The 26,767-nt window shown below is 39.7% G+C and overlaps 1 protein-coding gene across 1 annotated transcript in view; it reads left to right on the top strand.

Annotated features, from left to right (window-relative positions):
- Nucleotides 1–321: 321 nt before the first annotated feature.
- LOC109980871 (cadherin-22) overlaps nucleotides 322–26,767 on the top strand; it is a 186,867-nt gene continuing 160,421 nt past the window's right edge. Inside the window, exon 1 of the mRNA XM_020629420.3 lies at nucleotides 322–579. The gene's annotated coding sequence lies outside the window, so the exon portion shown is untranslated. The remainder of the gene's footprint in view (nucleotides 580–26,767) is intronic.

Genomic DNA, 26,767 nt, shown 5'->3' with positions numbered 1-26,767 from the left:
TATATATTTATTGTGCTGTTGTTCAGCACCCCTTAATCTGTTGGCGTTTGAAAGTATGCACAAATACACGCACCTAATTCACTACACTCAGGCTGATTTAAAACAGTATTTTAGGTACTTTGCACACATCTGAAAACAAATAAGCATATATTTATGACGTACATATTCACAGTATTTGTATCAGAGTATACTGTCAAGAATGCTGGCCGTATTAGCTCTTTAACTTTTTATATCCACTGGTGTATCCGACGAGCTCCACAGTTCTCTCTCTCTCACTCCCTCTTTCCATCTCTCTCCTCTTTTCATTCGTCGCTTCCCTCCATCGCCACCAGGGGCTTTCCACACCGCGCCGTGCCGAGAGCGGCTTGGCCGTCCCTCTCCCCCCCTGCGCTCCTCGGAACGGAGACTCCAGACGCGCAGCGCGGCTTCAGGCAGGGCGCATAGAGCGTCTGTCCCTCTCATTTCTTATCTCACAGGGGATCGTACACCTTTCATCCCGGGAGCAGCTGCAGTCTTCTCCCACATTCGTCTGCAACTTGCCAAGACGAAGGCATTTATTTCTTCCATCAGATTCCAAAGGTAGGACTTTGAGGGGTGTTTTAATTTGGGATTTGGCAAGTTCACAGTGCCGTAGCTGGGTCTTGCAACATACAACTCCACTGGACTTGCATGAGGTCGTTCGACGTTGCAAAGAAGGAGTTGTGTTTGTGTGTGTGTGTGTGTGTGTGTGCTGCAACAGAGGGGAATTGCCTAAAAGCACACAGAGTATTTTTTGTGTGCGTGCGTGAATGTGTAAAAAAACGCTGAATGGGGTCTTTTGCATTTCATTGAAGATTTTGCATGTCTACTTCAAGGCTGAACATCAGCACTTAACTTGTTGCCTCACTTGTAACACAATTAACGGCATCTTAGCGCGTTAGGTAATGACCGGTACGCAAGAGATCAGTCGTGATCCGTATCATAGCAAATGATTAACACAGTAAACGGGCTAATTGTAACGATTTGCAGGTTACTGCAAAGTACATGGCATCCAGATGGCATGTGATATGATAACTGCACATTACAAATTGCGTTTATTGGAGCCTACAGTTCTCCACAGTACAAATTAGCAGCACTTGTAGTGTGCATGCATTTCGTTAGGCACAGCTGCAGAAATGTAAGTCTCCAGGATTTATCATTTTCAGCTTATTGTATTCAGCTGCATACTATAGTAAATGTGCGTTACGATCTTATAGTTGTAACAACACTGTCGACTCTCCAAAGTGAAATTACCCGAGTGTAGAATGCCTTCACGCGCCTCCTGCACGGTGGGATGCGTTTCCGTGGACTGCAGCCACTTGATGCGCCAACAGGATGCATTTTAGGGAAGTTGGATGTTTGCCACTGGGCATTAAAGCCACGCTGTTGAATGACTGAATGCAGGCTTACAAGCGTATCGTCCCATTGATCAGGAATCCCTTAAATTGATTTGCGTGTATCCGAAATTTCAAAATGTGAACGTCACATTGCAGAGTTTCCCTCTGTCTCTGTTATTTAATCCCTGCTATGCCAGATTTATTTGACCATCGATCAGCTCTTTTTTGTTTATACTTAACATCTGTTTTACAATTTATCTCCACGTGCATCTAATTGATGACGATGGGTCTTTTATTTTCTGGACAAGATCGAAATTTTGTGCGTCCTCCTTTTTCAGCACTTCTTTGAATTCAGATGTCTCCTTCTCAATTAATGATCGTTGATTGTGATTTGATACCGACAATATATACTAAGTTGTTTAACAGTCGTGCTAAAAAAAAAAAAATCAATTACTGAGACTGATGGATGCTATCATTAGAGGAAAAAAAAGATAAACTGTTCTATGATTTATTAAGGCAACACTGTTTTTATTGCGTGCATTACAACAACAAGATTGATCAAATTCCTCCCATCCTGACTTAATTTTTTTTTGTTTTACGTAAGCAGAAAATGTATTTTAGTCATATCTGGAAGAAATGGAACCTATTCCCAGCAGTGCACTTTATTTGGAAGGATGTAATTTGCCACCATGGGGTAACAGTACATTTTAGGCTTGGATATTAGTGAGTGACCTTCGATGATTATAAAATTCGAAGTTCTCCCCCTTCCGAATGCCTGCATTCTTGAGCATGTTAATGTGTGAGCACAAGCACATGTATTGTGTGTGTATGTGTGTACTTTGGGATCTGTGTGTGTTTGTAAGACCGCTGGCGTGCCTCATTTTATCATTTATCCTGAGTTAATTGGTATTTAGGAAAGTGAGAGCAACGCCTCTGGTCCCAAAAGCCGATCGATGACTTTAATTTTCCAATTAGATGCTGATCTTTTCAGGAATCTGTCAAAGAGCCAGGACCTCTGGGGTGAGGACCATGACCCGTATGACCCTTTGTTTGGGAAATTGATTTTTTGGAGGGTCACTTTATGGGTTGGAAATTAGTTTTGTGTAGACATCAGCAAAACTTAGGGTAGCATTAAGGAGAAATCCATTCTATAAAGTCCTTTATAAAATGTAGTTTCCCCTTGAACGTAATTTTCTTATCATTGTTTACATTATAACTCCATGCTTTACATTATTCTTGTAGACAGAGTACTAAAATATCCACAGACATGGTGAGAAAAACTTTGCTGAACACTTTCCAGTTTAACTGTTACGACAGCCAACTGTTCAGTCATTATTTAAAATTTAATCAGAGTGCTTTCTAGTTTTCTGCCATCTGAAGTAAATGTCAAATGTCTAACATTTTGCAAATGCCTTGCAGTCTGGTGGTCGTAGTCTGTTTTTGGAATTTGTTCATCATTTCCTTCACCCAACTTCCATTCAGTTACAGAAGGCAACGCTCTGTTAACATATTTGAAGTACATCTGATTGACAGATAAGCATGAAAAATCATAAATGCACACACACACAAAGCACAAATCTCTAAAAGGGTAGAGAAAAAATAAAACATTTTTTCCTGCAGAAAAAAATTAAGCAGTTGGTCCTTTCGGTCCATTACAGACATGTATCTACTTTGTATCCTGGACTCCTCATTTATTCAGCTGGTGGTCTAACCAGTGTGTACATTACAAGGGCCATGTAGCAGTAACCCAGATGGCAGAATGGGCTGATTGTGATTTATGTACCAAAAGTGAATGCATTACTGTGAGCTTCTGGAGTCAGTGCCAATTCCAGGCAGGCGTTTCACACATTTTTAAACAGACACACGCTTACACAGGCTCACACAAAACCATAGATGCACAAAATTAGACACTTTGTGGCATACAACAATTTGTTTAATGCTGGCGTGTGTGTGAGCAGTAAAAGTTCTATCTTTTATGCTTTGTCACTCTTATCACTCCTTTTTTCCTTCCCGTCTCTCGCTCTCTGTTTTTCTTTTCTCTTTGTCTCTCACACACTTACACAGACACACACACACACTTACACTGAAGCCCTCCTGAAAAATCGTTTAGATGAAGCAGTCCACCGTTGTGAGACATTGATTACCGTTTACCAAGCTGGAGCATAAATGCAGTGTGTGAAGGAGAGATGGCTCGGAGAGACAGAGGGAGCAAGTGGGAAGAAGAAAAAGAAAGAAGAAAGAGAGAGAGAGAGAGTGAGACAGAGAGAGGCTGATAGATGGCAGTGCTGTAGCAGTAAAGATGACAGATACAAGGGGAAACCAGGGGATCTTTATGGCTAACAGAGAGAGGACAGATTAGGCCAACTAATTGATCTGGACCTGTGGTTAGATGCCTGGTTCATTCTCAGCAAGCTTAGTGTACTCTCTCGGACACACACACACACTCTCACAGTCACACCCTTCGCCGCTCACACCTGCTGTCTTGTCGTGCGGTCAGGGCTGGTCAGCCCTTAGTCACTTCATTACCCCCTCAGGGCAGGGACTGCATCAACCATATTAACTCTTGAGCTCTGTGATGGAATCACTGGGCAGGAGGAGATAGAGAGTGCTGAGGGCTGTGTGGAGTGGCTCCATGGTTGATTTTCCCGTCTCTTTTTGCACCTGATTTCAAAGAGACGCTTACAGGCAACACTTTCATCCAACTATTCTATAGCACTGTGGCTGTGCTGTGGTTATTCAGACTGTTTTTTATGCCTTTACTTGTGATGAAACAGGTTACAAATTCAGGTTTTTCTGTCATTGTTAACGCAATGTTAGAGGTTAGATTGCTTTGAGACATTGCTGGAGTAAGCTTTCTAGAACTCTTTCCTGAAAAAATAATACATCGTTCAAACTATCATCAACATCACCTTTTATACCTGTCATTCAGGTTAAAAGATAGTGAGGTAAGCTTCTTCACTTTCCTTAAGAGAGAACATATAGTGAGTAATCCAAATATGACGCTACAACCAGTTTGCTTTTCTTTGCTTTAGTTACCTTGGCTCAGAGCAGACTGGAAGCAGGACAAAACAGCTAGCCTGGCATTGTCGAGCCAATTATTGAAAAGGTTTTCTTTGTTGTTTTCACTTTATCTTGGGGCATGGAATGCCATTTCTTCTGAAGTATAGCTAACCATTTTCAACTCATGATGTTCACAACAGTTGTGAATTATAGTATTAAACAGGATGCTGCATTTGAGACTATACTTAGTGGCAGCTCAGCTTGCAGTCCCCAAAGCCCAGTCTGAGAGAACCATAGAGATACTGAGCTTTAAAGGGATGTTAGATCTGTCTGCTTGATTCAAATTGTTGTATCCATTACTGCGTTAAAAGTGTCAAAGAATGAAATCTACAAAGCTCTCCTTGTACAAAGAAAAGCAATGACACATACTCTTGAAGCAGCTGGGGCTGCAGCCTCTCCAGATCTGTGTCAATGCAGAGAGACGAGTAAACGTCATTTTTAGAAACTACTTCTAAAGTTAATATGTGGTAAATTGTTTTAATCTGATTTGGAAAGCAGAGGACCTCTGTGGATAATCCTCAAAGGGTAAAAACTGAATTGAATTGTAACTTTGAGACTTTTTTGTACAGTGATGCAGATAAAAAAAATGCAGAAATCAGACAGAAAAATTGGGGTCCTCGAGACTGGATATGGCTGCAAGGTGGATCAGTGGTTAGCCCTCCATATTCTCAGTGTTTTCCTCATTATCTTAACTCACTTTTTACATTTTTAGTTATTTAAGTATCTTAAAAACATGGCACATTTTGGTTCTGTAGTCTGTACTTTTCAGTCAGTGAAGGCAGTTCAAACATCGCCATGTTGACATCGCCAACCACATTTCTATGAGGAGTCAGTTTATCAAGCCAGATGCTTTGATGAATTTATTTTGCAATTTGAAAGCAGCTCTAAGGTTTCCTCTTAATGATCAATTTTTCAGACTTAAAAAAAAAACTGCAAGGACATAGCACTTCTTCGAGTCACATTTTTTAAAGAATGATTTTGTCAATCATAGCCCAACCAAAGAAACAAAGTGCCAAGCAACAAGAGGGGGAAATTGTCACTAACAAGAGTCCGACAGCTGCCGGGTCCATCTGTCCTAATGATGCAGTCAAATCTGTTGGTATGAGATCACTGTCTTTAGCCATTTGTAGGCAAAGGAGCACTATTGAATGGCGAGTTCAGTAAAAGAAATCATCAAAGGACTTTTGAGTCAGTAATGAAAGAGGAGCTTTTAGGCAAAGTAGCCGAGTTATGTACACAGAATTTTTTGCATCAGAACGAAACTTAAATGAAAGGAAAAAAAACATATTATTAAACGTTATTTGGTTATTCTTTACATTCTGCTTCTTGACAGCATCAGAGGCGTGATGACTCTAGTAGCTTTAAGTCTTATAGGGCAGTTGAACATGTGATTTAAGTCAGTGATAAAAGATCAAAGGACACACATGTTTGATCTGATCAAAATCATGATCTGATCATCTGATGCTGGGATTCAGAGACCTGCAGCCTCGCGTACAGCTGAAAATAACAAGATTTGCTCTGGCATGCGACGATAAGCCGTTCTGATTGCTAAGATAAATGGAATTGTACTTGATGTACAGTACAGTGTTGATGATTGCAGAAGAGGTATTTCATGTTCAGTTCTCTTGTGGTGCTGGTGTGTTTATTCTCCATCTTACTACCCAAACCGCACACATTCCTAGAGGCAACGATTCCAGTGCTGGATATGGGATCCAGGTTGACAATGTGCCTTCTGTAGCTGGTCTGCAGGTCTGCGTTTTGTGCCTCTTGCACTGGAGTGGGAAGAACAACCGCTTTGTAAAGCGGCAGTTCTTCACCTGGATGTCACGGTTCACAAAGACTCCTCCTCGGAGTCTCGCATAACCCCACTGGCAGAGCTTATGCGGTGGTGTATTTCTGCGTCAGTGTCGGCTTTGGAGGGATGAAGGCTGCCAAGGTAGGAAAAGTCATCCACATTTTTTGGGAGGCTGGAAAACATTTGATGTGTATTGAGACACACAAATGCTGTGATTCACCACACACGTGCGTTTCTGTGCACATGCACGTTAGAGCACAGATGTAAGGGGATTTATTTAGTGCACAAGACATTAAAATGAACAATGGATTAGAGGTGATGTGAAGAAGTTATTATCGTATTGTTTTGCTTTCTCCTCTCAGATTAATACATGCAATCCAATGTGAGGGAAGACTTTGGGGTCATTTCAATAAACAGTCCACACTCAATAGTTGTCATTTTTCCCCCTCTGCTCTGCAAGTGACGGTTATGACAGTAAATATGAGTTTTATTCTGTCTGACAGGGATGCCTCATGTTTTTTCAGCTCTTGTCTCATCTATGATTATCTGCTGGCAGTATAAGGTGACATTTTTGCAGACTGGGGATGCTCATTGACAACGAGTGTCCCTGAAATGAGATTTATGATGGGCTGTCAGTTTGAAAGACTCACAGAGAGACTCAGGTACAATGATAATAGAAACAGAACTCTCTCACAGTGTGGTTAAGTAAGTCTGCAAACTAGACCATGAAATGAGTCTTTTAAAAAAAGTCTATTTAATGAGTAAAGTTGGTTCAGTAACTTGAAGGTTGATATGATTTTAAAAACAAAACAAAGTAGGAGACATGAATGCTGGATCCTTAATGTTTATGAATGTAATTGTTATAAATTGTCTTTCCTTCAAATCAGTCTGTGAACCAATCAGCTTGGATGATTACTGTATATCTTCTGGGAGTGACAGTCAAGCTTTCAGGCCTTCTGGCATCTGTCAGTGATAAACAAAAAACTCCAAACTAAGACTTTCTATCCCTTGTGTTGTCTTTGTTTTCAGCTTCACAAGATTAGCATCTTGAGACATTCTTGAGACATCGCTTCTTAAGATTAGCATCTTGAGAAGCGAGAATTTAGTTAAAGACAACGTGTAACGGCAGGATTGAGCCTCACTCGTTGAGTAACAATCCCCACATCATCTGGGATCCCGGGACAAATGGACACCCAAAGCTGTGTCGCATGCTCACATATTCTGCCTTTATGTACATGTGAGTAGCAATTACCTTCAAATCAACTTTCAAGGGGACCCCTGCTTCCCCTCTGGAAGTGTATGATTCTTGATACTAGAGGTGGATGGAGACACCTTGCCATGATTATTGATTTGTGGCTTACTGTCATAAAGCCTCAAAAAAGGCATTTTGGACATCACCATCTTGTCTTTTAAAGCCAGAAGGGACCCTGTTTTCGACACCAGGGTTGGATACTTATTGTTATGTCTCTATAATGGTTCAGGCAGTAGAGGTGATTTTTAAACCCCAGGTAGCCACACCCTGTTTCATCTTTGATTATCCCCTAAATGGAAGCATTATTTGCAAAATGAACATCATACATGACAGAATACTTTAATGTAGCACATGTGTTCATAAACTAGATAGGAAAATGATTACTGAAATAGAAAATCAAATGACAAGCAATGCTATTTTCTTATCTTTCTCAATGCAATCAGATTTCTTTTGTAACTCATTGAGTTGTACCTTGCGGGTTTAAGGCACTTTTGACCTTGCTTCACCATTGAAAATGAGAGGCTCCATCCACGACTCATATACAGTCTGGTTTTGACTTTAGAGTTGGCTGGGGATCTCATTAAATGCATGTATTTGTAAAAAGCACTTATATAAAAGTATGCTCCTGGGATCTGCGGGGTCTCAATCATTAGGATGACAAAAACAGTTTTTGGATCCAAAGTTCTCCCATCTGATGAATTGTTTTAAATTAATCTAAGACACACAATGGGCTGAATGTTGAATCAACACTCCCAGTTACCTGCCATAGCTCCGATTCATTCATGTTAGGTTGAAGGGAGATTACTGATTGTCCATAGATGAGAACATCTTGCTATGTCCAGTCCATCTGTGAACTGACTGCTTTCCAAGAGTATTTTCCAGCCTTCTGTCCAATCTATGCTGAGACAGGCTCCAGCACTTTGTGACCTGGAGCAGGAGTAGGCAGTTAAGACAAAAGATGAAACAACAGTTCAGAATTTATACATTTGTAAAATTACACTCTTTTCATTCAGTGTCTGATAATTCAGACCAGTGGCAGACGGCTGGATCCTGAGAGTGACTAAAACAGAATTCATCTAATTTTCTTTGTCTTCCTCTATCTCCTTCTCTCTCTCTCTCTCTCTCTCTCTCTCTCTCTCTCTCTGCGTTTTTTCATTATCATCTCTCTCTGACATTTTAATCTAGTGGCTGATGAATAGTAGTGATGAATAGTATAATGATGTTCGGTGTGAAACACAGAGCTGATTGCAGAAACAAAGTCATATTTGCTTCATCTGGTTTGTCAAAAAAATGTGCAGTGTCTAAAAAATGACAATAAAGTGAACCACTGTTATATTTCAGTAACCATAATGTTGATGTCGATAAAGTAATTGTATTATGTAATGTCACACATACCATATGTTAACGGAAAAGCCCATTTAAGCTGTTGTTACCTTTTTCTTTTCAGCAAAAAGAATTAAATGGTATTTGAAATGTTTACATTACATTTCTCTATAAGTATCATGCCAAATGTCACTCCCTAGCTGTCAGAGAAAATAGCAGTGACCCAACACGTCTAAAATGATGCAGGTTCCCATGTTCCTCGCGTAAGGACTGAATTAGGAAAAAGACCTTTCAGCTTTGCTGCCCCCTCGGCATGGAATACTCTACAGACTGAATTAAAACTCCCTGAACTTATTCCACTTGGATACTTTCCGTTCTATCTTAAGGGGACAGACAACGTGAGACCATTGAACAGTGCCTGTGTTTTTAAAATCTTAAATTGTTGTTTTATTGTTGTGTCACAGTTCCCACACTTTCTTTTTATTGAAAACACTTTGTTGTTAATCTGTACTGTCACTTAATTGTAACTGTTCTTATGACATGTGCTGCTGACCTCTTGGCCAGGTCACCCTTGTGAAAGAGATCCTGATCTCAATGGGTTCTTTATCTGATCAAATAAAGGTTCATAAATGTATTGTAATTCCTGGACACTTTCTCTTGATTATTGTTGTGAAGTGGTTAGGTAATGATGTGTAGAGGCCATAGAAGTCTGGTTCCAGGAGTCATGGCTTAAATTTTATAGTGGAATAAATTGTTAATGTTTTGGAGGCCATGGTACTGCTATGCCGAGAGGTCGTTTAGATATATCAATATGATGTCCAAATAACCCTAAAGAAATCACACTTCCATTGAAACCATAAGCTAATACATATCAACAACAATGCTTAACCACTGGTTAATTTGGTTCGAAACATGATGCAGGTTGTGCATATCTTCACAGAAGCAAGCACATATTTAACTGTTTGCCCTTCTTTTGTACATGAATGGGATTTTTACTGCAATTTGAGAGTCTTGGAAAAATGTTCTGGGCCACAGTCTGCTGACCTGTATGATTGTTAGTGCTGCACATTGTGGTGAACGTTTGTTATTAAAGCCGCTGTTACCTGTTACCTCTATTATTTGAGAGTCTCGCATTCAGAGACATTGACTTTGTTGCATCTCCTTTCCTTGTTGTAGTTTTCTTTAAAAAGTGCATCCCTGGTAGGATTGTGTCTTTGTTTTGAGGCAGCGGGGCATAACATACGCAACAAGGATGGTGACAGATTTGCAAGACCTTGATAGCACCTGTTGGCTGATTGATTGACATCTGAAACAGGCCATGATGATAGCCTTCGCTTGCTTTCTACCCAGCCATTGGATAAGAGCCAGGTTTAAGAGAGGCTATTGTCCTGCCCTTTGGAAAACTAGAGCCAATCAAATGCAGGACATTTTCTCAATTTGCGGGACAAGTGATGAAAATGCTGCACAGTCCCACACAAAGCTGCCTTACAAACCATGAGGCTGTATTTGTAGAGTTGAGAACATGTAATATCATAGAAATACAATAATATACTCACACTTTGACTGTTATAAAATGTACCACCTACATTGGGATAAAGCAGCAGGTGAGTGGTATTTGGCAGCTTTGAGAAACATGTCCCCTATCCTCATGGATATCGCCTCCTCCTGGCAATGTAATAACTCTTAATACAGCACTTTGTGGGACTCCTTGGTGGTGGAGCTAAGTTGTTTTCCAATGTTATGCAGTTGGCACCTTGCAGAGGCGTAATGGAAAATACATCCTGGTGTAATTGTGGCTAAAAGTAATACAGAGCTGTTGGAGCAAGTTCCTGTCTGCCATGAGGAAATGAACACTTTATGAATGATGATGTGATGCAAAAATGACATGTTAAATTGTGCCGTGCAGCTCTCCTCTGCAGGAAGGGAGTGTATGATTGAATAGAAAAGGTTTGAGTACATGGTATGGTTTTTTAAATCCTCCTCAATGCTCTTTCCTGTTACCGCCACCCACTAGCACACAAACACAAACACCAAAGAGGATGCCATTTTTTTTTCAAGTTTTTATGCGTTTGTTGAATTATGCATCGGGAACACACTCTTGGGGACGGTTGTACGGTCTTACTAATGGTATTAGCTTTTGCTGGGTAAAGCTTGCTTACCCCAAACTTGTGCTGAAAAAAAAAATCATGCAAACACACACTCAACACACACTCAACACTCACGCAAACACACACCAACATGCACTCAGATAAGTGCAGGAGCGTACGCGTAAATACACAGAGAAACATCACACAAATATGTTAGAGTAGTGCAGCATGCGTCTGGGCTGAAAGGTTCAAAAGACTGTTCCCCTGTGAAAACATTTCTGACTTGGAAGTAAATTTAGGAACTTTAAGATGCGATGGTGCACCAGTCGGAACTTTAAACTAACTTTACTTCACATACATACTTTTTACTTCCTTTAGAAGGCATAAACATGCAATAAAAAACATCTTCACTTTTTACCAATAGCGCTCCTTATTTAATAAAAGTGATGATTTCCAGACTTTTACTCTGCAGCAACCCCTCCAGCTCCTCTTTGGGGTGGTACATCCGTGCATTGAGGTCATTCTGCTTGTATAATCGCCATGCCCAACGTATTATGGTCAGAAATTCATCAATCAAACTGTGCTGACATCAAAGCCTTTAGTTCAATGCCATTGACAAATACCTGGTAATGCTGGGTTAGAGCTTATTTTCCTTTCAGCAGGAAAAGCATAATCTCCTCATTACTTCATTATAGAAGAGAATTCAATAATATCCTCCAGACATGTACCCAAGAGGATATGAAAACGGCTTTATTGTGAAGAAGTCATGAAACTTTGACATCATACTCATGGCTCTCTTGGAGGCAGACAATGAGAAACTTGCATAAGACTCAAATGAATCTTATTCAATGGAATCTCAGTGCTCTAATTGTACTGTGAATATCTGGTGTCTCGAGTGTAAAGAATCAATCCCACATGAGCCTACTGAAATGTCACAAAAATTACACTAAATGGAAATTGATGTGTAATGTGGATGATTTTGACAGTCTTATGCATTCAAGTCACTGTAATTGGATAGGATGTATTTACTAGTTTTGCCTTCTTATATCTTAACTTCTGCATTTGTTAGTTTTTCCCGTAGTCATTTCGGTGCCTTGCTCAATACTCACTTGCTCAGCAGTGCTCAGGAGGTGAACTGGCACCTCTCCAGCTCCAAGATCAATTTCCAGATTTAGTCTGCACTGGGACTTGGACTGGCAACCCAAGTCCCTACAGACTGATCTACTTCCGCCCCTGATTTGACATGAAACATAAATTAGAAGAGTTGTAGATGTCAGTAGAGTGGGTTTGTGAACGATGTATTGTGCAGGTGTTAGATGAAATAGTAAGCTGAACTAACCAAACACGTAACATGCAGAAAGTCTCTCTGTCCAGACTAAGGTTGCATCTTTCATAATGACTGGGAGCATTGGGCTCTCAGATGGGCTGATTAGGCAGTCACGCTTGCCAATAACATGTACCTGCAACACAAGAAGAGAGAAGGCACAACCTAAATGGCCAAAGAGCCGTCACAATCTCCTAGACTTTTATAAAACATGCTTTATAAATCATTATCTGTATTTTTGGTCACCAGTAAGGACCTTTCCTTGACATTGTTGCCAATTTCTTACTCATGGTGGATCAAGGTTGGGTCTGTCCAAACAGCAAAACAAAGATTACAGTCTAGACCTCCTGGTGCAACTACTGTCATGATTTGGTGCTAGCTTAAAGAAATGTATTAATGGATAACTTGAAGAGATATATGTGGGGTTTTACAGATGCAGATGCTGATATAGGTAAACGTCTATGATATAACATAAATTGTTTTAAGTTTTGGACAATATATAAAGATTACAAACCAAACCAGGGTGCTGCAAGTGGAGAGTGTCACGTTGGTTTAAAGCTTGAAAAAATAGAAACAACAAATATCGGCCTGTACTCAAGTATAGTTATCAGAATTTCTTAAAATTTGAACATCTAGGGGCTGTGGTGGCGCAGCGATAAAACAACCTGTAAAGTTCCCTGTTGGTGTAAATATGTTTTCAGACTTCATCTATAGCCCAATGCATGCTGGGATAGGCCACAGACGAACAAAACCTGAAGACTATAAACTGTGTAGGAAATGGATGGATAGAGGATGTCTCTGCTTCGGTCTCTTGGTTCATTTTGTCTCTTGCAACAATCTGCAACATTTCCAGCGGCCTCTGCTGGGCTGAGCCCCGACCGTCATCTGTCTGCTTAATGACCACTGAGGTGCCATGTTGAGTCATAGTGATGACATATTAAGGTATATTCCACTGTCCAATTTAAGCCTCGGTGAAGGAGCGTGGACCATAATTCCATCTTCCATTTAACTGCTGTAGGTTTTCGCTCCTTCATCCGACCTTCCCATCTGAAAAAGAAAAGGTCTCACCAGCTTTGTGTGAGTTCTGAAAAAATAAAAAGACAAAAAGAAAAACAGAAAAACAAAAGGTCATCACAAACAAAAATAACCAAGTGGTTACCATGTTAATATTAAAATGACAAAATTATCAGGGTACAAAAGCTCTAAGGATAACAACCAATTCTAGTGGGTCAGCATGCCGATCAACTCAATCAATTCAGATGACTATCAATGTATTTATATAAATCTCAGAAATGTACTTAATTGGAAAACGAATCCTGGTGAAATATATGTTTAGGTGTGTTCACATTACTTGATAAGATTGACCCATTGCAGATTGATTTTCCCCCACTAACCTACCTCTTTGTATTACACCATGATCTTTTGATCAGTCTCATTCGATCTATTTCTTATGATACTATCCTCTGACTTCTTGGTATTTTTATAAATAAGTTTGGGTATATAAAGGCTGTCCAATTCCTACAAAATCAATATTTTAATCCCAGTAAATTTCCCCTAGAGGAACAGTAAATACTCTTAAGTATCCATTTATCCGAAACAAATGAGTGTGTGCAAAAGATAACACTATCCAGTATTTGTTTTGCACAATGTTTTATTCTATTTTATTAGAATATCAAGCCCCATTAGTATTTTATTTTTAAAAAAGAACCCAGTGTAGTCAAAATGCAAAAAGTTTTATCCATAGTGGGACAATCTGGCAAACCCTTGTTATCATTGATATCACTGATAAAATTATAAATAACGAGAAGCTAGTGTAGGTGCTTCACGGTGGTGCAGACAGACAGGGTGTGGAGTTTGCATTGTCTCCCTGTGCATGAGTGGGTTCTCTCTGGGTACTCCTCCCACAGTCCCAAGACATGCTGGTTAGGTAAACTGATGACTTGAATGAATTGTCCGAAGATGTAAATGTGAGTGTCGTCTGTCTCTATATATGTCAGCCCTGTGATTGACAGGCGAACAGTCCAGGGTGTAACCCCGCCTCTCGCTCAATAATGGCTGGGATTGGCTCCAGCCCTCTGCGACTCAGAATGGGAAAAGCAGTATAGATAATGGCTGCACGGAAGAAGCAAGTGTAACTTTATGTGAAGGCCTATCCATTGATTATTTTGGAAAATGTCATATTTATTCATCATCGACTCCTACGAACTTAAAAACTGCTCACCTTATATATTTTTAAACGGACAAATGCAGAAGATTTAACTGTATTTTGGGTAAATATTTACGTTAGAAATCAGGGATTGTCTTGTCATTGTGATGGTTGTAATGATTTTGCAAAAGATTACAATGTTCCATAATGTTTATGGAAAACCGAATCACAATAAGCAGCCTCTTACAGTCCATTTAAAACACACAATATGTTGCAGATTTTCTGCTGACTGCATCACCAGTGTGATAATGCTGGATTAAATCAGTCATTAAAATATAAAGCAGACACTATAAGCTGATAGTATCTGACTCTATTTCGCAGTCGTGTTTCTAAGCCAACATGTGCTCAGAAACATGTGCACTTCAGCCGTTCACATTGTCTGAGTCATTGCAGAAGAAGGCCACTGTGTCTAATTTGAGTTAGCTTACTTATTTGACTATTTATGGAAGACAAAAAACATTTGTTCCAACAAATAACTGACTTGATTTTGAATATTTCTTTTCTCAGGCAGGGGGGGAAGGACAATGGGCAATATGTAGATAAAGCAGAAGACGACATAGAATGTGCAAATAAACTGACCAAACCAGTGAGCTAATTTATTCATTATCCAACTGGAATGTTAAAAGTAAAGATAAAGGAGGAGAGGTGATGAAAGAGAAAAGAGAGTAACATGAGAGAAATGAAGAGAAAGACTGTGTTTGTGTGTGTGAGGGTTTTTTAGACTGTTTAATATATTCCTAATCTCCCCATTAGTGCTTACTTTGGGACTTTCTGCTGTATTAGAAAAAGTATGCTAAAAACACAATTTTCCATTGAAAGAACATTAACATTTCCATGTAGATATAATACAAAAGCAGCTCAAACACAAACATGAGGTGCTCTGGGGAGCCGTACACAGGGGTAATTTCTTTTTTCTTGTGTCTATCTCACCTTACCTTGACTAAAAATTGTCCCTTTTTTTACTTTTTCACTAATCTGCAAATATGAAAAACATGATAATTAAGGAGAGCAAAATGCACATGCAAGGGAGAAAACACATTAAAAAAACAATGATGCAAGCCATTATTAACGTAGAAAAACATACACTGAGTGTTAGTCATCATAATAAACAAAGGAGGGGTGATTTTGGGTAATAAAAACTGCTCATAGTGCAAGTTGACAACTGTGTTAGTGTTCATTTGCTGAAAAATCTAAATGGAGACAAAAAAGACATTTCGACTCCTCAAGGTCATCCAATGTGTTCTCATCATCTGAAAAAAGATCGAAAAACAAGTCAGAGAGGAGGAAAAAGACTTAGTCAACAATATAATGTCAGATTGGATCCTCAACTGCATGACACCCTCAAGAGTAAGTTCCCACTCAGATTTGCAATCCTACAAGGGAAAAAAAAAAGTACTTAAGTCTCCCAGACGCTCTGCCAACAAAGTTAGTAAGGTTACAAAGCCGATCTGCCAAGACAGTTTGGAAAGTTCCCTCTCCAGTGAGATGAGGCTCTTTTCACAGAGCAGTGTTGACTAGACTCTTAAACATAGATAAGTCGAGCTTTTAGATGGAGATTCGTGGCAGTTTGATTTGAAACATCTTTGAAGAGTCGCTGTGGTTGTGTCATTTTTAGCCAGAACGTACTCCCTCGCTGGGACCTCAGTAGTCTTCAGTGCTCCAGATAAAGTACACGGTACTTCAGTTGTATTTATATAGGGTGATTTCAACACGGCAGTTATCCAAAAAAGCTATGGAGTTAATGCAGTGCAAGAGTGTGTTTATCATACCCTCGAAAGGCCTCTTCAACTGGATGGCTGAAAATCAGTGCAGTTAGTGACTGAAACAACGTAGCCACAGCGCTGCCTGCAAAAACACATTACCAGTTAAATCTTAATTGCAGAACAGCAGTGCAATCTGCAATTTAGCACACACTGCTTGTGTTTAAATTGCAACATGAGTACTCATTTAGCAAAAGTGTGAGAGATCAGGTTCACGTCTGAATGAGCAAGTGCATATGGCTCAGACAGTACGAGAGATTATGACCGTCCCAGCTTAATCCAATGAACATCCAACAAGAAATTATAAGAGCCAGTAGGTCATGTGATTTTTTTTTTTTTTTACACATTGCTGATTTTGATATTATCAGTCTTTTTTACAACATGAAGATGTCACATCTGTTTTTAATGGTGCACAGCTGCATGCACACATATCAGTAATCCGGGAGCCACGCTGGGATTTGTACTGATAATACACATCTTTGCAAAGATTAAACCACCATGTGTGCTTGTGTCAGTGAATGCTGTGTGTGCGTGTGTGTGTGTTTGCGCGCACACTAGAGTTACTACAGTTCTAGGCCTGTGTCTTCTCTTTGTTTCTGCAGAATAATGGGCTTTGTAAGATAATACCCAAGAGACATAACAATACTTCTGAGCCAGGGGATTGCGGAGCCGTCCCAGTTCGCAGCACCGCTGTGGCTCTGAGCTTCGGCTATGATTGGAAAACCAGCGAAACCTGGATTTACCGGCAAATGATATTAATCGCTGCTGTGGTCCTCTCCATTTTATCATCTCCTTTCTTTTCAATCATTCTGCTCTCAGTTCCTAAGCTATTTTCTCTGTAGCTTCTAATTTACTCCTACAATGACACCCAATGTCAAAATAGGTTCATTCTCTGCTCTGTTTTTGTACATCACAGGAGACCTTGATGGGCTTTAGCTGTATACCAGTAGTATTCGATTTACTTTTGACAAACCACAGTAAGGCGCGTTGCTGGTTTAGTTTTCTAAGATAAAAAAAAACATTTTTGTGGAGTTTTATCCATCTTTATGCCGGTATTTTGCCGGATGCAAATCAGAAATAGCCTTTGGTAATTCTATAGGTCAAGTTATATCTCTTCTTAATCGTTATAGTCATGCGCGGATTAAAGCATGTTTGTTGATGTACATTCACAATCCTCTAGAAATGTATGTTGAATCAAAAAATCAAAAAGCTTTGTTAGTAAGGGTTGTTCCAACAAAGCTATCCAAAGTAGGTATAATTAGCAGCTAACATTACGTTAGCTAGTTTATCAGCAACATTAATCCTTGAAAAATACTCTAGTTTTATTAAGAGAGGCACTGAGTACAAAAAGCTCACAGCAGGAAACGTCAAGCCTGAAATTTTCCCCAAAAAAAGCTTCTCTTCTCAGCTTCCATGTGAACAAACCAGTCGAGTCTGGCAAGCTGTGGGCCAAAAGCTCGACAGCAGTTGGCCGCGGCCATCAAGCAGCTGTTAGTGCTGCTGAGTCAAAGATAAATCAAAAGAAAGCAGCCAGTGCCAGAAGCAATAAGAAAGCAGTTTACTACAGAGGAAGTTCTTCCTCACCTTAATGCTGTGTTTGTTCATGAATAGTGTAGAAAAAAAGGGTTTTCCGTGTTTTATGGTAGATGAAATAAGCTATCATAATTTTAGATGCTAACAGCTGCTATTTAGCAGAGGTAACCTGGGGATGTTCAATTTCTCAACCAACATTTCACATCCCTCAAGAGCAAATATTGATATATTTTGGAAACTAAGATAGCCCTAAATATATTACCAAGTTTTGTTAGTCCTCATTAAATGAAAAATAATTTTTCCCTGTTTTAGGATAGGATAGGATAGTACTTTATTGATCCCCAGAGGAGAAATTCGGGCGTTGCAGCAGCACAGACAAGTACAAGATGTTCAATTATCTGCCATCACCTTTCAAATATATTTCCATAAAGCATTATCTGAGTATTTTAACATCAACATAACCGTATTTACTCAACTTGTGAAAAGTTTCAGGTGTCTGATGATTCATCCTGCATTTGACCAATTAAAAAGCTTTGTCGAAGCTAACTATCCAGTCAAACTCATCCCAACGTTATGTCCCGCCTTCTGCCTTGTGATTGGTTCTATTCCGTTACAGTTTTAAATATATCAAAACAAGGCAGTTATACTCTTTAAGCTCTGTTTCATAGGACAGTGGATAGAGCCTGAAATCAGGGAGAGAGAGAGTGGGGAATGACATACGAGAAAGAAGCCACAGGCTGGATTCGAACACGGGCTGCCCGCTTGGAAAACCATAGCCTCCATACATCGGGCGCGCACACTGACCACTGCGCCACCAGCGCCCTGATGACAAATCTCAGTGGAATACTTGATGTCCTATTTTTTTAAACATGTTTCCACAGTACAATGACATAAACTGAAGCGATTTGGGGAAATGGTCCTTCACTTGGAAATTTCATTTACTGTTGATAAAGTAGCTCGAAAATTTCAAGTGTGGTTGTTGAATTGTGTTGTGCACCATCGTTGAGCGGCCCTCTCTCTGCTGTTAGTCAGAAACAAGCAGGTAAACCACTCTCCCTGCAGTTTGGTAGTGACAATTTGAAGTCATTAGGTCTAAATTTCCTTTTTTAACCATTTTATTCTTGTTTTTCTGGTTGGTTGTGCTACCATTTCTATGTAACTGCCTGTATTTTAAGAAAAAACACAACACTATTTATAGGACACATGGATTGCTGTAATTTAAAAGGTTTGTACAAATAAAGGTCTTGAGCTGCAGAAGTCGAACTCAAAATGCTCAGCTATAGCCACTGCTTGGATTTGAAGTAATGACAGACTGATGTAAATATTGAATCAAATTCCTTTGCTGTCTTTGTATTATTTATTATTTGCTTAAATAAATAACACACTGTTGACGTACAAATATAGATCATCTAGAACGGCCACAGAATTCCTAATATCAGTGAAGTGTTAAAAAACCACCTCACAAACATTTCATCTCTCAGTGTTCTTTTGACATCAGAATCCCTCCTTTAATTATTCATGTTATTTTATCTCTTGCAAGAAGACTCGAAAACGTGTCATTTAACAAATAAATGGTACGGCAGTGAAACTTGTCTCAGACAAGGACAGGTATAAATGATGATTTTTGACAGCGTTGGTATCAGGCTCTGCTGTTGATTGCGTTAGTATGGGGGATGTTGCTGTCTAAAAGACATTGAAATAGATAGCACAATTCTTCTTTTGTTTTGAGGAATGCTCTGTTTATTAGAGATCTGTCAAGTCAGATCGGGTATTGCACTGTAACTCTACTGCACCTGAGTATTTATTGTCCTCACTCGATGTCTGGAGGAGGCCTGTAATAGAACTGATAAACAGGACAATTATGCTCGGAGCTCCTTTAGCCTGTATTGATAAGGTCATTTGGCACTTAAACATAAACTGTCTTTCTTTCAATCGTGTCGACAGGTCATATTTAAGTGTGCTCTATAATCTTAAAACAGCCAACTTAACACCTTTCTTACACCTTAGAGAACAGTGAGGAGTCATGAAAAATATCCTTACCTTCAGTCTATTTGCCGTTTTTTTCAAATGTGAATCAATTTTCAACAGTCTGGTCTGTAAATCAACCATATAGCTCTTTTCCTTATCCACAAATCCAGCAAACGCCTTCTAAATTTAACATCCCCTAGGGGCTCAGTGGCTAAAATTGACTTTTTTTTTTTTTTTAAATCAATCCTGTCAAGATACAAACTCTGTCAGCCAGACAGGATTTCATTTTGAATCAGATGTCTTTGGCCCCTTTCTCCCCATACTTCTCTATGTCCCATGTGTCGAAGTCCAGCATTTAACAACTGAGAGATGTTAGACAAACGCAAGAACTGACAGCCGACATTATTAACCTGTCTGTCACACCCAGCAAGTTTATTTCACTGTCGAAACTGATTGCATTTGTGTAAGCATTTATTAGCAAAACATGGTGAATTGGTGCTGCTATAGTAGCTAATATTTGATCATGTTGTTGTTTTTTTTAAGCTAGGGCTAAATCTCTACCAGGCTCCTAAGCTTCTTGCTCATCTGATCGTGATTGGATGAAGATTTTGGCTGTAAAACATTGTCGTTTCCCATCTCTAAAGCCAAATCGCTGTTTCCACCCGGGGTTTGTGTCATCTGCAGACTGTGTGACTTTAGTACAGGCTGTTCATGATGATCTATTTAGATCAGATTTAGATTAAGATTTTAGCCAGGAGATGGTAGCTCCACAATACTGCAATACTCCAGAGCTATCAGTTAGCATTGTAGTCACCACTTTGAGAACAACTTGTGGCATCTAGGCTAAAATTGCATGTGTGTTTTAACTGCTCACTATGATATGTCATGACCATTCGATCTGCAGAGTCCCTCTGCACCTTTAATAAAAAGCTAAAGGCCCAGCTCTTTCATGAATACCTACTAACTTAATGATGATGGTCTCGATATTATTGATGATGATGATGGTTGTGACGATTGTTTTTGTTGATAACGATGACTTATAAGATGGTTTCTATACTGATTAGAGCTCTCAAGAACTGCCGTCAATGTTGTGCTTTGCCTCTGTGCACTGCCTGTCAGCACCTGTGTGTCCAATCAGACTCAAAGCTGATCGTTTGCTCTTACTGACATTGTTCCCTTTTTTCTAGATCCTTGCTTGTGTTGTACTTACTCTCTGATGTACGTCGCTTTGGATAAAAGCGTCTGCTAAGTGAATTGTAGAATTGTAGAATTGTAGAATATGGATAGCAGAGCATTATGTAAATCTCTATTTAATGTAGGGCCCGACCGATATGAGATTTTTGGGGCAGATACTGATATTACAGAGAGAAAAATCTGATACAGATAAATCGGCTGATATCTTGTTTGATCTATATTTGATCTTCAGAGATAAATAGAGCTAGATATACACATTTATTGCATTTATCACTCAAATGCAGTTGTCAAACACTTGTGGAAAAGATATGTAACAAAGACAAGATGGTCAATCAACTTGAAAGTAACTGTGCATGTAAGTGCGATTGTGCATTACGACTCGACACTCTGGAGAGTGATAATGCTTGTTGTAATCCAAACAGCACACTCTGCAGGTGAAAGAGAACTGCTACTGTAAAACAATGAAACTCAAATGAAAGTCTGTTTGACTGGTGAATAAATCTAGTAATATCGTCACACAGCTATAACATTAGCAGATACCGATAGTCAGGGGATGCACTAATATTGGCCGGTATTATTGGCTGGCTGATGAATCAGTCAGGCTCTATTTTAGTGATCCATAATAATTTAATAATTAAAATAAAACATTTTACATTGCTGGGATTGCAGTCACTTTTTTTTAAATCTTTCATCATGTTTTCTGATTTTTTTCAACTCAGATTTTAGGGGATGCCTGAGTAGACTGGTATTTTCACATAATGTATTAATTTTTACTTTATCCAAACACATTATCATAGACTATGGAAAAAAACAGCAAACATTAAGTGGAATTTTTATTTTTTAAAGGGAAATTATTTCGACTTTGATATTTCTGGTGCTGCTGGCTTTTCTGCAACTGTGTGCACAGTACGAGTTGTATTAAGATTGATATGTTTCCAAATGTTTCTTTTATCCATCATTAGAACTCATGTTCTCTGATTCGTGTCTTATCAGAATCAGATCAGATATCACATTCTTCAATCAGCAATTCAAAATTGCAGCGGCCACCTAGTCGGACTTATTGAGACTTCAAAGAGCATATTTGTTGGAATGGTTTTCGGGCTTAAATCTCTGGAGTGGAGCAGCATATTTTTTCCTATTATCCCTCATACTCCTCCATTGCACAGTTACTTGGGGAATGTGATTTGACGGACAGGTTCCAGCCGTAAGAGTCTTTGCCCTCCTTCCTGCATACTTATAGAGGATTATGTGGCATTGCAAACTTCATATAAAATAAAGTGGATTCTCATCTCCATGGGCATGCATGCGTGTGTGCGTGTGTGCGTGTGTGTGTGTGTGCGTGTGTGTGTGTGTGTGTGTGTGTGTGTGTGTGTGTGTGTGTGTATGTGTGTGTGTGTGTGTGTGTGTGTGTGTTGAAGAATGTTTTGATGCAAAAACAATGAAGCCCTCTGTATTTGTATGTGTGCGCATGTTTGTTGATAGTTTGTGTGTGTGTTTGTGTGTGTGTGTGTGTGTGTGTGTGTGTGTGTGTGTGTGTGTGTGTGTGTGTGCACCTGGGTCTTTGTGATGTCTGAAAGGTTCAGTGTCCACAGCGACTGGTCTGTCAGTGTGAATGACAACTGCCCGTGCACCTGTCATAGTCCTTTGAATGTGCTCGCCCTTGCTTGCAAGATAGAACCCTGGAGTAACTCTGGGTTATTTTTGTTTGTTTGTTTGTTGTGGTAATAATGCTGTTTCTGTGTGTGTAGGCCCATGCATCCCCGGCCTTCTTTCTGCCTTGCATGTTTGAACCTCTTTCCTTAAGCTCTGAGCGGCTCAGAGTCGATTGTAATGACGGCAGGTGCATACTAAAGAGGTAAACCTGCAATGGATATTAAAACCTCCAATAGCACAACTCAACAGGTAGTGAATTTCATCTCAGCAATCTGGAAATAAGAACATATATTTGTGTTCCCTTTACGTTTGAATTTCAGTCTGACAAGTCTGAAATCCATTTAAAATTAAGAAGTTTGAGGAGTGATGAGATAGCATCTTTAACCCCACGTAGTCGGAGCCTACAGGTGGATGCTGGGGTGTTGGTGGGCTAAAAGCAGGAGAGAGGTACAGGTGCAGGGCAGAACTGGCAATGAAACAGCAGAGGGAGAGACCGGACATCTTGCTGCTTAATTAGACGATTGGACAATGTGTTTCTCAGGTGAATATTGAGAATGATGCACGTTGGGGTGAAATCAGTGCAGCTCAAGTTGCCTGCCTGCCTGAACTAGCTCACACGCGTCACTCCTTTTTAACAGGAAAAAAGGAACTTTTCAACAGAAGTGTAAAATGACAAAAGTGGAGTGAATGGAAAATCTCAGTTCCAGGTTGGTAGAGCTGAAGCATAAATATGACTGTTACACACATAAAATATCAGGAGGGTTTAGGGAATGGTCTGTATTGTGAAATTCTTTGGTCAAAATGAAAGTGTTGATACAGTTTGAAGTCAGTCAGATGTTTGTGGCACACTTTATATAGGTCTGGATTTATCTTTGGGTTGTAGATTCTGCTCAAAACATTCAAATAGTGTATATCTAACAAAGAGGGCTTTACAAACATGTGTTCACCTTCATCTTACTGTAGTCTTCCTCCATCCAAACATGTTCAAACTCAGTCATTTAGGTTGAGATGTCACATTCAATGTGAGCGGATGCTGCTGGAACACAAGAAGCTTGAAATGATGTATATTTGTTCTTAACGAAAGGACATATGAAGTAAAGCATGATCTAAAACAGCTTTTATGTAAAGAGTGCAAACATCTGCACATCCTATTGAAAAATAAGAAATTTTGAAAGTTATCGTTATACCTCCTCAAATAGATTATCTCTATTGAATTTTTCCATTCATGTTTTCACCTCAGGTAAAAAAAAAAAAATAGGAAGTGTTCAGAAGCGGTGTGTGAAAAAACAGACACCAAGCAGATGTGGCTCTTTTTCCGGTTGAGTTATTAACCCCACATTTGTGCGCTTGAAACTGTCCTTCCGCTTCAACCCAAAGCTAAAACCCTGAACGCATGCGCCCTCACAAAATGTGTCCAGGAAGCCGTGTACGTTTTAGGAACAGGATCCACAAAAAGATTATGTAAACAAGCTACAGGGACTTCACAAGCTTAAGGCGGGACTTTGAGTTTCATGACCTGGATAACAGGGAAGCTGGAAGTCTGAAAATCCTTCATGCAAGCGCTTGTTCCTTTACTTCTAGGGCATCAGAAGACGTCTACTTCAAAAAGATTAAAAACATACTTTGTAAATTAGAACACCAACTGTTGGTTCTTCTGTCGGTTTTTCTTTGAAGCCCACAGATGTTTGCCATAAGGGTGGAAAAAAAGACATTTCATTACCTTCTTTAAAGCTATATGTCTAATGGCCTTGATGCATATGTGTCTGGCCTTCCTCCAGTTTTAAAGATGAATACAAAGCTATAAGTAAAATGCATACAATCTGGCTCCATTATCAGTTTCTCATTAACACACTCTCTCTCTCTCTCTCTCTCTCTCTCTCACACACATTTCCTGTTTCTCAAGTGCTGGCAGTGAGAGACTTTGAATCATTGGTTGTTAATGGGACATTGACTATTCCAGTCACAGTGGGAGTGAGGGGAGGGGGCAGCTGGGAGTCCCAGGGGGACTCAGACCCGTGGCAGATCCATTATTCATGGTTCACCATGGGCTTGTAGCGAACACTGACACTCGACCTGCCTAAATCAAACAGGGCCAGTGAGCTTAATGCCCCCTGGGAGATGCTAGGCTCAGGTAAAGGTGGGGGCTGTGAGGTTGGAAGGGGGGAGGGTTGGAGTTGATGGTGAGGGTCAAATCAGAAAGGACAAGAGGGGAGGGGTGAGGAGGAAGAGAGGGAGTGACCCCTGCTCTTACTCCACTAGATCTTGGTTCAAAGCTGTCAGCAGCACAGTCACTTATCCATCCCCTTCTGAGCTTTTGTATGCTCTTTCTTTGTCTTTCTTTCTTTCTTTCTTTCCTGCTTTCTAGCTTTCTTCCTTCCTTTCCTTCTTACCTTCTCACCTTTACCTTGTACATAATCCTTCTGTCTTGCACGGTTTGTATAACCTTTTACTTTGACATTAAATTGCTCAGTGTGATGTTATGGGAAATGTCTTTCAACTGAATGTTTTATCATGCTCTGCTACACACTAAAACACATGCATTATTTTTGAAAATGCAAATACATGCATTTACATGAAAGGACTGCAACCGAAAAATATTTTTTTAATCCATTAATATGCCGTTTTAAGAAAACAAAACATGGCCTGCTTATTAGAAATTGAGTCAAAAGAATGTCAGAAAGTCGTTAAAAAAATGCTCATAAAAATTCCTTTTAAATTCCTTTAAAAGAAAGTGCAAATGTATATTTAGAAGCCGACAGCAGTAAATCTTTGACAGAAAACCCTCCAATAAGATTAATTACTTATCAAATATTTACAGTTTTCCCCCCCAAAACAACTAATGGATTAATCATTACAGCTGGAATTGAGAGTGGATTTAAAATGACCCAGATTTTATAAAACATCGGACATTATTGGACTTTCTGTACCATTTACAAATAATGACATGCAAAAAAAATCATCATAGGTGTCTGCATAAACACTTATTCTGTGGAGGATCAGCAATACGTCTGGTGGATGTTAGATTGATGTAAGGGGAACAAGTTGGAACTCACTGCTGTCCTGTCTGTTTCATTGCTATGCAGGGGGGGTCAGTAGTAAGGCTCCATTCAGCCACTGAGCCAAGAAGTAGCACTGAAGCCAAGAGCTATGTGGCCAACAAGGGCCTGATTGGCTCACATACACCAGCATTAAGGAAAACCTCAGAAAGCCTGAGAAAACATGTCATGTCGAAGGCTTGCACAATGATTCTTTGAACCTACGTCTCATTAAACCTGCCTGTGCACAATGGAAAACCTATATTAATCATATTCAGTCATCATGCACTGAAAAGAGGATCAATATGGCAGATATTAAAACAAACAAACTGTAGATCATACAAGAGGCCATCTTTGTATTAAATCCCAATTCTCGTTGTCACTGAGCTGTAGAGAAAAACCCTTGTAAAGGAAAGCCCCATTATACATGTTCTCTCGTCATAACATCTGCTCCAGTGTAACAGGTCATTACCGCCCTGCTTGAGCATGTCTGCTTTTCCTTGAGTTATTGTATAAAATAAGTGGAAAGCATAGAAAAAGTGCTACTTAATGTTGTTTAATTTATTCTCTATTTATGTACGAGATGTAATGAGACCGCTTTATACCGTGTTCATATAGCTGTTTTTGTCTGTACACAATGAGACCCTGAAGTCCTCTTGTAAGAGAGTTTTAGCTCGCTGGTTTTTCTGTTTATCTCCTTTAACTCGACAAATCCCATGGGCAGCTCCTTCCTGTTCTCACTGCACACTGCTCTTTAATGGGAAGCATTTTCTTTGATCTTGCAACAATGCTAGCGAGTCAAATGTCCTGATTCTGCTAATTGGATAATCATTAACTTGTTTCCATGCAAACTGACATTGGGTTCAATAGTTGAAGTGAATGGGCTGTGATTTAAATCGCTACTCAGAACAGGCTGTTTCTGTGTCTGTATCTTTAAACGCAAATGAGCTGTGTCTGACCACACCCATGGGCTTAGGTGGCACGGCTTTCTTGCTGCACACCCTATTGTTAGGATAAGAAGGCAGACTCAGAGGGCAGAATATAAACCTAACTGTGGGAGTGTCACCCACCTGGGGAAGGGGTTACTACCCTTTGTGATGTCGTAAAGGGAAAATCTCCAAATGGCCTGTTTGAGCACACGTTTTCTGAGTAGAGCAGGCAAAAAACGTAGAGGATGGATTTTTCTCCTGATTTGGGGACACATTAGAGTTAGAAAACATGG

Source organism: Labrus bergylta, chromosome 5 (genome assembly GCF_963930695.1).
Source record: "Labrus bergylta chromosome 5, fLabBer1.1, whole genome shotgun sequence".
NCBI lineage: Eukaryota > Metazoa > Chordata > Actinopteri > Labriformes > Labridae > Labrus > Labrus bergylta.
This window is presented reverse-complemented; position numbering and strand designations above follow the sequence as displayed.